At 46.8% G+C, this 10896-nt stretch overlaps 1 long non-coding RNA gene across 3 annotated transcripts in view; it reads left to right on the top strand.

Moving 5' to 3' along the window:
* The first annotated feature begins 4477 nt into the window (after positions 1–4477).
* LOC110740478 overlaps positions 4478–10896 on the top strand; it is a 29557-nt gene continuing 23138 nt past the window's right edge. For all 3 annotated transcript variants that reach the window (XR_002515042.2, XR_002515043.2, XR_002515041.2), the window contains exons 1-2: positions 4478–4505; positions 4920–5185. This is a non-coding gene — a long non-coding RNA (uncharacterized LOC110740478). The remainder of the gene's footprint in view (positions 4506–4919; positions 5186–10896) is intronic.

Raw genomic sequence — 10896 nt, 5'->3', positions numbered from 1 at the left:
ATCCAGAACTGTTAGGAATACACATTAAAGGCATGAGGGGCCACAGAGGCACGTTTCTTCCTCAGATAGGGGCTACCTAAGGTCAAAGTTGGTATCAGTGGAGAGAATAGATAGGAATTAAGATAATGAATACACAGCTGTATTAACTTTGAATATTTCTTTTTTTTTTTTTTGAGATGGAGTCTCACTCTGTTGCCCAGGCTGGAGTGCAGTGGCGCTATCTTGGCTCACTGCAACCTCCGCCTCCCGGGTTCACGCCATTCTCCTGCCTCAGCCTCCCGAGTAGCTGGGACTACAGGTACCCACCACCATGCCTGGCTAATTTTTGTGTTTTTAGTAGAGACGGGGTTTCACCATGTTGGCCAGGATGGTCTTGATCTCCTGACCTCATGATCCACCCACCTCAGCCTCCCAAAGTGTTGGGATTACAGGCGTGAACCACTGCATCCAGCCGAATATTTCTTTAACATGACTAGGTTTTCAATTTAATCCTAGGCTTAATTGCAATAAGTAGAAGGAAACATAATCTAAAATTATGATTCCAGAAGCTTCTAAATGATTCAAACCATGATATTTTATTATGAGTAGGCAACGGGGTTTTCCTGTCTCCAAGTGCCCCTAGAGGTCTGTACTCCCACGTAACTTTTATGACTGACATCAAAAAGAATTTGGTGGAAGCTAGTGTCTGGCCGGTAGTGCTCTGGATTAGGAGAGCTTTCTATAAGAAGGGAAGAAAACCCTACACCAAAAGGAACAGTTCGAGTGTCCCTGCTCTGCTAGCAGCTGGAAGGCTGGCTGTGCACAGTGATCGAAGTGGGAGGAAGGCATCCCACAGTCCACCTGGCCCTCAAACGCCTCCTCTTCGGGCTGTGTGGCAGGGGTCCTATGGGAAATCCCCTGATTTCCATATCCTGGAGCTGTCACCTTGTAAAATCCAGCTTCTGGAACCTTCTCCGGGACTGACCCAGTTTCTCTCATCCTATCAGATTTCAGGCTGGTCTGTTCCACTTCCTTTTCGGGTTCCTGGTCCCACTGCATTTCTGCCACCTTGTTGGCTATAGTTACGATTCCCCCTTGAGTTGTCCTTGGTAAACACCTGTCTTGCTCTGATACAGGCCACACTCGGTGCACAGGCCCACATAGGTGCGAGGTTGCTGGAGACAACCTTGCTGTGATGCTCTCTCCGCTCCCTAACACTGTGTCTGAAATTCTTGACACTGGAGCCACCATTTGAGGAAGACAGTCACAGTGAGAAATTGTCCCCAGAGGTCCCAGTGAACACACTGTGCAACCTTAGCACCCGATGACCTGGAACACCCAACAGCCGATGTTATCTCAGACCCTGCAGTGGACAAGTTCCCTGGAAGCTACCAGAAAGGTGACGACCAAATCAGCCAGAAACAAGAGTGGCTGAGGGTCAATCTGGAGACACGAATCCTGAAAGCAGAATGCAAAAATCCATGCAGTGAGCTGGGGACAGAAGCCGAGTCAGCAGAGCAGAGTAGGAGCTGAAAGCCTGGGCAGTGGTGAAGGGGGAGTTATGGAAAAGGGCTAAATCTGACAGAAGGTCACAGACACAAGACTCAGGGGCTGAGACAGGTCCAGGTCTGAATTCACAGCAATGTCCTGCATGGTAAGTCGGCCTTCCAAAGGCCGATGCCGTTACTTGCATGGGAGGGACACCCACTATCTCATGGCCCGGTGTTGTGAACCCAACAAAACTCTAAGAGGGCTTGATAGGTATCAGGACTTCACCACTGTCCCCGACTTCCTCAGCTGTCAACTCCAGTGGCAAACAGAGCCCTGACAGCTTGAGAGGAAAAGCTGGGATTGGTCAGGAACGAAAGGCAGGTATGAGTTTCCTGGGACTGCTGTAGCAAAATACCACTAACTGGTGGGGCTTAAACAGCATAAAAGGATTGTCTCACAGTTCTGGAGGCTAGAAATCTGAGATGAAGGTGTCAGCAGGATCGCGCTCCCTCTAAAGTTGCTAGGGGTGGGTCTGTGATTCCAGGCTCCTATCCTAGCATCTTGCAGTTTGCTGGCAACCCTTGGCCTTCCTTCACTGTAGAAATGCTACTCCGATCTCTGTCTTCACCTTCACCTGGTATTCTCTCTATGTATGCACCAGTGTCCAAATTCCCCGTTGTCTAAGGACACCAGTCATATTGAATTAGGGACCCATCTCACTCTATACAAACTCATCTTAACTAATTCTATCTGCAATGAGCCTATTTCTAAATAAGGTCACAGTGTGAAGTACTGTGGGCTACAGCCTGAGCATATGAACTTTGGGGCATAGCTCAATCCGGTATAGGCAACAGCCTTGGAATCTCCTAGGAATGACTGTGTTGTGCTGGAGGAAGACACTTAGATACACGTCTGGAGGGGACCATCTTCATAATTTATGCAAAATGAAATGTGAGATCCCTTGCCTAAAAGTTGTTAGCAGTTTTTAGGTGTTAACAGTAAAGCATTAAACCTAGTGTGGGCCCTTCTGAGCTTGGGCCCTGTGTGACTGCCTCTGCTGCTTGCCCCTGAGGAGGAGAGGGAGTAGTCAAGGTCCTTGAGATCATCACCATCAAGAAAAATCCAAGGGAAGCAAGGGCAGCTGAGGGTAAATTCTAAATTTAACATCTACTCAGTACCTGCTTAGCTTCTCCTTAACACTATTACAAACACATCAACAGAGAAGCTCTTCAAATGCATTGTACAAAGTTTAATTTGTGTGCTGGGTGTGGTGCATGGGTATTTACCTTGCTCTTCTTCATACCCTTTTCTTATATCTAAAATATTTTCTAATGTGTTAACAGGTGATATTTTAGTGCATGCGACTCTAACTCACTTTTTCATGCTTTCTGTCACTGTGTAATTTTCCAGCCCACTAGCTGAGCCCTCTCTGTGGACACACATATGGTTTTTGTTGTTGTTGTTGTCTCACTGTTTTCTATCCTTGGTCCTGGGAGTTTCCCTCTTTGAAGTGTGTATGGGTCTTGCGTCTCTTTCATCTCAACCATATGCTTTCTCACACGTCTTGGAATAAATAAATCATGCCCATCTCTTTCTCTGAACAGGATTATTCCCACCCAGGGCATTCAATGTGCTCTGGGGCTTGGGTGAGCTGTGAGATCCTATTGTTTAGTGGGGGATAATTTTCAACACTCCCGCAAATATTCCCTCCCTCAGGAACCTGGGTAAGTAACACAGAATGAGAAGGGCATTCTCTGAGCTTAGCTGCAACAGCACACAAAAAGCAAACTGTTGTTACTAAGAAACTGACCATGCAGAATGAAGAAAATCCTCGTGTGTTTCACGTTTGTGGGATGCAGGGCACATTTCTCTTCATAGCCAGTTGTTCATTGTTGCCTCCCCTAGCCACTGTCAGGAGGTGGCAATGAGGAGAATTGGAGTAACATTTGGGTTAGTGTGGTGTTTAATTCCATCACACATCAATGTATGCAAGTAGCCTCTCTTCTCTAATTGATAATTGTACACCAATTAACTTATTCCTGAGGGTCATTCTCAAATTCTAATCGTGTTCCTTTCCTGTCTCTAGAGAATCAGATTCATGGGAAATTTGCCAAATCTCGTTCTTGTCTCTCCTGGAGCTCTTGAGCAGATATTCTACAAAGGATAAACTGGGCGTGCATGTCCTCAGTGGCTCCAGCAATTGATAAATGCTGATGTGTTAGGAACACATGCCTCCCGAGCTGCCCTGTGAGTTTCCTGTAAGGATGCCCAGCTACTTTGGATTTTTGCCTATTTCACTCACCGTGTCCAAAGTCAAACCCTTCACCTTCCCAAACACACTTCTGCTTTCTCTGAACTGGTGGATGACCCAATCCCCTCCAAGATCATCACTGTCCGAAGCATCTTTGCCCCATTTCCCCACCTACCTCCACCTGGCCACCTGATCCTGCCAACTCCTCTTACTCCCCACTGACCTACTTCTACACCTCATTGTCCTTCCCTTTGTCAGATCCATGTCATTTTTTCTTGAGGGCAAGTTATAATCTCCTAACTGACTGCACCATCCAATTCCATATTCCCTCCTTACCAATTCTGTCTCCACACGCTGCAGCCAGAAACCTTCTGAAATATCATTTCATGCCTCTGCTTAAATGCCTCTGGGCAGTGTGTTACTTTCTTACAAAGTTAAACACACATCTACCATATGACTTAGCCATTCCACTCATAGCCAACAGAAATAAAAGACATATGTTCATGCAAAGACTCGCACGCAAATGTTCTACCAGCCTTATTCATTGTAGGCCTTAAAATAGAAATAACCCATCTGTCTACAAACGGATGAATGGCTAAATAGTTGTGGCACATCCACACCATGGAATACTGCTCGGCAATGAAAAAAATGCATGCACACAATGACATGATTGAATCTGAATTATGATATCAAAGGGAGCAGCCTGTCACAAAAGAGTGCACACTGCATTCCATTCCTTTGAAATTCTAGAAGTGACACCTCTGATCCATGGAGACAGAAGCAGGTCTGTAGCTGCTGGAAGTGGGGAGAGGTGGGTAGGATGGAATGGGCAACAAGGAGATTTGGGGGGCAGTGCAAACTCTTGTGTTTTAATTGTAGTGGGTGCACAGGTGTATGTATTTGTCGGAATGTAGTGAAGTCACAATTTAAATGGATGTATTTCTATTACATGTGGAAGAGATAAATTCTAGGGCTCCCCCTTCCTCTTAGCCTGCCAGATTCTCTAAAGAGTCTACACAGCCACAGTCACCTGGCTCTGGCCCCAATTTCCAGAAACTTCTCTGGCCTCTTCCCATCTCCTAAACACACACAGTTCCCAGAACAACCCATGGTGACTCTCCTTTTTAGGCCTTTGAAAGGTTTGTTCTTCTGCCTGGAGGAGTCTTCTGAAGGCTCTTTGTCCTGTGTCCATCCTCAGGTTTCTGCCTCCACATCATCTACCCTGGGAAGCCACCTCTGCCCTGAGTGAGGCGTTGCCACAGCATGGAATCCTCACTGTCCATCGTGTTCTGAATCATCCATGTGAGGGGCTGGGATGGGAGTCTTGATGGAATGGGGCTGTGTCCTTATTGTTGTGCCCCGAAAGCCCAGCACAGGGCATGACCCGAAGCAATGGTCTGTGGCTATTTGCTTGATGAAGGAGCCAATGCAATGACAACAGTTTACGGAACCCTTCGCTGAAGGGTAAGCAGTGCGAGCGTTGTTGTGGGGCTGTCGCCTGCTGTGGCCCGACCCTGCTGTCCTAAGCCTGCCTTACGTTGCCTTCCCAGGGAGTTCTGATTTTGAGACACTAGTGTGCTGTGCCCTATTCTCCATGAATGTATCTCAAAGACCATCCTTCCAAAATCCTACTGGTTTGTCATCAGTTTAGCCTGTTCATGTAGAACCAACATCTTGACTGGCCTTGAGACTGACACAAGCCCCCTGGCTCCCAGCTGAGGGTTCTGTGAGCCTTCGGTCTACAGAGTGTGACTGTGCCGGCCCCAGCCTCTCAGGTCTTGTGGCCGCAGAGAAGGACAGGGGCTCTCCAGGAAGAAATATCAGAAAAAATCCATTCTGAAAGAAGGGTGAAGGAAACACACAGAGCAGCCCACTCTTGCCTGTCCACAGCAGGGGCTGACCCAACATCGTGGCAGCACTGAGCAGGGTGAAATAGAACTGTACCTCCCCAGCCAGCCAGACCCTCAGCCAGGGACAAACGCCACAGACAGCGCTGAGCTCTCCAGGCAGGATGGGGCTGTTCCTTACTCTTCTGAATTTCTTTAATGCGACCCCTAATACAAAGTTTTTAAATTTTTAATGAAGAAAAACATAAAAAATTAAAATTAAAACCATTAGGAGTGACCTTCTGATAAACAAACGCCTGGACCCGCGAGCCCCTGTGCGGGGGATGTGCATGCCTTGCCCCTGGCAGCCCTGGGTTGGCTGCCCAGAGCAGTCTTGGCTCCAATTAGGGCTGAAGCAATTTTGGGGTGGACTCAGGAAGCAGTGGAGTTTGTTTGAGAGGCAGGTGTCAGGGTTTGTTGGTGCCCTGAATGCTCACTTTGGGTTGTATTAGCTTGAATTTTTTATGTTTGCCCTCATGAAAAATTAAACCAGAACGTTCTTACCCTTTAGCGATGCTCTTTATCATCGGGACTGATAAAGAAATGGAGTTCCAAGGAGTCAGGAGGAACCTACAATGTGCTCAAGATGCATCAGATGCTGAAGGCTGGAGGAAGCCGGGTGCCTCGTGTATGCTGGCTTCCCGCCTGCTCTGGCCAAAGAGTGAGGGCCTGGCTGCTGTACGGCAGTGGCATTACACAGCGGAGGTTGTGCATTGCTGGACATGAGCCTGTGAGCATGATTCAATCTGTAATCCTTGACATTTGTTGAGCAGTGGCAGAAAAGGTGTGGGTTCTTTCCCAACGTGGGCTTTTTCTGATGCATCCTCATCATGTTCACAAGAGAATTCCAAACTGGACAGGACTGAGTTTTACTCTAACACAGTAAGGGGATGCTTATTTCCCTTACGTGCACAATAGACCAGTTGCCCTCTGTGGCAGGCAGAAAAATGGTCCCCTAAAGATGTTCCATTCTCAGAACTTCTGAATATCTCTCCTTGCGTGGCAAAAGGGACTTTGTAGACATGAGTAAGGCAAGGATCTGGAGTTGGGGAGTCTCCTAGACTCTCCAGGTGGAGGCAACGTGACGCAATTATAAGGGTCCTTAACAGAGAGAGACAGGAGGGTAGCGTCAGAGTGACGCAGTATGGGCAAAGCTCCCCCAGCCATCCCTGGTTTTGAGATGAAAGAAGCCACAGGCTGACAAATGCAGGCAGCCTTCAGAATCTGGGAAAAGAGGATAGAAAAGGAGAGGAGAGAAGAGGAGAGGAGAAGAGAGGAGAGGAGAGGAGAGGAGAGGAGAGGAGAGGAGAGTGAAGAAAAGGAAAAGGGAAAGGAAAAAGGAAAGGGAAGGAGAGTTCTTCCCTGGAGCCTCCAGAAGAAATGCATCCCTGCTGACACCTTAATTTTCAGCTCAATGAGACCCATTTTGAACTTTTGACCTCCAGAACTGTAAGACAATAAATGCATGTCGCTTGAAGCCACTAAGTTTGTGGTTTGTTATAGTACCAATAGCAGGCTAATATATCCACTTATTCCATACATGTTATAGAGGAGATGAACGAATGGATGAATTTGTTCTTGCATGGGGAGAATTTCTTGTATTTGTTATCCCCTAGAGGCAGGGAAAGGGTGTGGCCTGCACTGCAAAGACCTAGGTTTGAGTCCCAGCTCCACCTGCTAAAGGAGACACGGTGTCTGACAGGTCTGTTTCCTCTAAAATGCAGATGGCTGTAGGCTGTTGGGAAGATCATCAATGGAAGAATGTATGGAAGGAAGATCTGTCTGACAGAATTACGTACTACTGTCACTTTCCCCAAAAACATACATTTAGTATCTGCAAGGACTGATTCAGGCGTCCACCTTCTGAGTTGGGTGTGGAGGAAACTTCATCTGATCCACAGACTGAGAAGACAGAACGGTGCAACAGAGAGTACAGAAGAGGTGCTACTGCAGCAGGAAAGGGCATTACCGGGAGTCTAGAAACAGTGCTGCTAGGATGTTACTCACTGAGAGTACAGAGCAGGTGTTACTGCAGCAGGAAAGGGCACTACTGGGAGTCTGGGAACAGTGCTGTTAGGATGTTACTCACTGAGAGTACAGAGGGGGCCTTGCTGCAGCAAGAAAGGGCGTTACAGGGAGTCTGGAAACAGTGGTGCTAGGATGTCACTCACTGAGACTGTGTAAAGCATTACTGAGAGTATGAAATCATGGAACAGTGACTGCAGAAAGGGTGTGCTCAGTAGCACCCTCCATACTTTCAACAATGTCCCTCCTGTACTCTCAGTAACACTTTCAGACCTTCAGCAACACCCCTTCTTTACTCTCAGGAGCACTTTTACATACTCTCAGGAACGCCGTTTCTAGACTTGCAGTAACACCCCTTCTGCAGTCACCATTTAATGATTTCATGCCCTCAATAATACCTTACATGCTCTCAGTGAGTAACATCCTAACAGCACTGTTTCCAGACTCCCGGTGAGAGGTGAAGCCAGCTGGACTTCCTGGGTTGAGTGGGGACTTGGAGAAATTTTCTGTCTTACAAGGAGACTGTAAAATGCCCCAATCAGCACTTTGTAAAAATGCACCAATCAGTGCTCTGTAGCTAGTAAGAGGTTTGTAAAATGGACCAATCAGTGCTTGGTAAAATGGACCAATCAGCAGGATTCTAAAAGTAACCAATCACGGGGAGGATTGAGAAAAGGGCATTCTGATAGGACAGAAACAGGACATGGGCGGGGACAAATGCGGGAATAAAAGCTGGCCACCCCCAGCCAGCAGCAGCAACCCAACCCATCCCTTCCACGCTGTGGAAGGTTTGTTCTTTTGCTCTTCACAATAAACCTTGCTGTCGCTCACTCTTTGGGTCCGTCCTGTCTTTAAGAGCTGTAACACTCACTGTGAAGGTCCGTGGCTCCATTCTTGAAGTCAGTGAGACCACGAACCCACTGGATGGAATAAACTCCAGACATACCAGAAACGCCCTTTTCTGTTGTAGTAATGTCCCTTCTGTACTCTCTGTTGCACCATTCCATATTCTCAGTCTGTGAAGCAGATAGTTTCCTCCACACTCAGCTCAGAAGGCAGACGCCTGACTCAGGCACTTACCCATTGGACCAGGGTGTCCTCTTGGCCATGGGCTTAGCCAAGTTGGGCCTCGTGGGCCTCACTGGAGGTTCCAGTTGGGGCTACGGTGTAAGCCACTCTCTCCCGAGGCTTGCTGAGCTCTGGGGATGACACCGTGGAGCTGCTGCCATCTGCCCTCTGATGATGTCTGAAAGTGAAGCCATGCTGAGGGAAATGGGGCTCAAAGATGAGGAAAGGTGGATTCTGATTGGCATCGTTGGAACACCTGGATGCTGTCAATACCATGAGCCAATACTTGATGTCTTTCCATAAGCCAGGGTAAGCTGTGTTTTCCGTCACTTGCAACACAAAGAGATCTAATTCAAAGGAGTTCTTATTTGGAATGTGGTCTGCAGTCTGCCCTACCTTCAAGCCAGGCTGAGGGCACGTTTTTGCATCATCTCCTTAAAGTGGCTTCTGTAATGTCCCTACTCCGTGAACCCCTTTAGGCTCCTCAGTGCCTCCAGTAGTGGATGAAATTATGCCCCAGGGGATCAGGCCTCCACAGCTGACCAGGGACAACTCCCTGACTTTATTTTCCATCACCCCTTACATCTGGACAGCATCCTAAATGTTCCAGCTACCTTCTGCCTTTCACCATACTCCTTCCTCCCGGTGAGTCTTACTACTGATCTTCATGCTGTCCAGTTTTGAAGTTCAATTTGAACTTGAACTTCATGTCCCCAGTCACAAAACGCTTTCCGCCATAACTCCTGAGTTGGCCTTCGATGTGGCTCGTTTCTTGATCATCTACTGTGTCCCACTGAACTTGGCTCATTTATTACCTGCTTTGTTCCACTGAATGGGAAAACTAAACCCAATGAAGACAGAGACTTCTGTGCTCCCAGTTCCTACTTCAGACCCTGGGTCACAGCCAGCACTCAATAAACATTTGTACATACATCATATAGGTTTCCTATAACAACTCTGAGGGACAAAGTTTCTACTGCATGAATGAAGGGAAAGCTGAGGCTCAGAATGAATCATGCTGCTCAAGTTCACAGCAACCTAGTCAGGTGTGGGCTGGCCCATTTCAAACTTATACTCTTGCCATTGAAAAAACTGTTTCCAGTATTCATTCCTTCATTTGTTCATTCACTAACAAATCACGGAGTTATCTACTATGGGTTTTGTATTGGAGTCATTTGTAATGCAGGTGTAATTCACACCCTACTCCATACAGTAGGCATCACAGGGCACCCACCGCACAGAACCAGTGAGTGCTACCACTGAGACACTGCAGATGATGCTCAGACAAGTCCCAGCAAGGGCAGGCCTTGGTCAGTTTTCCTCTACCTCACTGCAAGTTCTCTGGGAGCCGAGATCATGTCCCATTTGCTTTGTTATTTACTCCAAATTAGCACACAGCAGGATTCCATATTGATTTTAAAAACTTACTGTTACAATGAATTGCCATTTCTACTCATCTCATCAAAAAATAAATATAGAAAGGAGATCAATTAGAAGAGCATGACTGAAGCTGGAATTGTTTGCAAGGCTGTGCTGTGAGAGAAGGCTGAGGAGGTCAGAAAGCTGGCTGGAGAATTCGGGCTTCTCCCTAGGTAAAGCACCTCCCAGAGGGTAGGGTTTATACCTCCAGGAATATGTGGGCTTTTCCCTAAGGCATGCAGATGATATTCTGAAGATGAAGTGTTTGAACGTGAAGAACTGACAGCATTATGTTGGATCCGATGGTGTCTATCTTAAAACATTCAGGTGTGTTGTCACTAAAATAGCTCAGATTAATAAGGGGTTTCTTCTTTTCCCAGAGTGACTGGGGATCTCCAGGGCTTTGAAAAGATGAGGTGATGGGTAGACATATCGACATATCACAAAAAGTGGGGTTTCTTTTTTAAATGTGGAGAAAAGAAGAAACTGAAAGTAAGGGAAAAATGGCAAATGAAGGAGAATCAGTTAATTTCGATTCTGGTAACATGATAATTTGTGAACATTCAGACGTGGGTCAGGAGGGAGGTTCCTTTTTCCTTGTTAAAGATTGTTCAACAGATGAATTGTGAATAAGGGGTGACTGTAGAAAATATATGTTGACTTCTGTAGGAGAACAAATTGTTTTTAAGGTTACTGTGGTCATCGATAGATTGCAGGAGAACAAAAAAGACTTCTATTTTCGGTTCTTTAGTTGCTATACAAGCTTGACATAGTTAC

The sequence above is a fragment of the Papio anubis genome, chromosome 16 (assembly GCF_008728515.1).
Source record: "Papio anubis isolate 15944 chromosome 16, Panubis1.0, whole genome shotgun sequence".
NCBI classification, from domain to species: Eukaryota; Metazoa; Chordata; class Mammalia; order Primates; family Cercopithecidae; genus Papio; species Papio anubis.
Note: the sequence above shows the minus strand (reverse complement) of the source record. Positions and strands in the feature narration are given on the sequence as shown.